Here is a 900-nt window from a genome sequence, read left to right as displayed (position 1 = left end):
GGGACGAGCCCGCGGCCGCTGCCCCGGGGCCTCCAGCGAAACACAACTGGGCTTCAACAGACGCTGTTCGCTACATTTGCTCGAAGGCGATTCAGAGATACAGTCGCTACTTTAAAACCGCCTTTGGAAAAGTCCAGTCTTGAAAGAAAAAATACACGAACGGCATCGGAACGGTTGTTAGTTAAGGGAAAACGCTGGAAGTGCCCCGAAGCAGCGGAACGGCACCCTGAACCTCACCAAACCTTTCTGCTGAGAGTAAAGGAAATTTCGGATAAATCACCCAAAAATAGCAGTGTAAGAGTTAACAACAATGACGAGCGGGCAGGACGCGGGGCCGGACCCGGCTCGGCACGGTCCGAGGCAGCACCGAGCCCGGCGGGGCCGGGGGCTGAGCCGCGGGCTAAGCGAGCGTTTGGAGACCCTCACAATGCAAAACGTGGGAGAAATCCCAAAGATTTTTCCCTGCTTCCCCTGCGGAGCCCCCCCGCCCCAGGGCCCCTCGGCCCCCCGGGCCGCCCCGCCGCGGGGGAGGACCCTGCCGACCCCCCGCGCCCTCGCCCGGGTCATTCCCGCTGCCTGCCCGCCGTTCCCCTTCCTCCCGGCGCAAACAGTGTTCCCTCATCCTGAGGAAACGGGGAAAGTCAGAGCGGGGTACTCTGATATTTAGTTAAATCCCAGCGAGCAGCTCAGAGTCCTCCAGCCCCTCGTGCCGCTCTTTGGGGGGGGGAAAATTCGTGGGTTTAAGTTTATATCCAAAAGAGCGCCGAAGCTGGGAGCTGCAGGACACGCTTCCCCAGGGATGCGGATCCGGCCTGAGCCCGGCCCGGCACTGCCGGGAATTTGTTTCGATTCTTTAACACGCTCCGGCCGCGGACGCTCCAGCGCTGCCGCTGCTGGGGC

The sequence above is a fragment of the Chaetura pelagica genome, unplaced genomic scaffold (assembly GCF_000747805.2).
Source record: "Chaetura pelagica isolate M959 unplaced genomic scaffold, ChaPel_1.0 scaffold405, whole genome shotgun sequence".
NCBI classification, from domain to species: Eukaryota; Metazoa; Chordata; class Aves; order Apodiformes; family Apodidae; genus Chaetura; species Chaetura pelagica.
Note: the sequence above shows the minus strand (reverse complement) of the source record.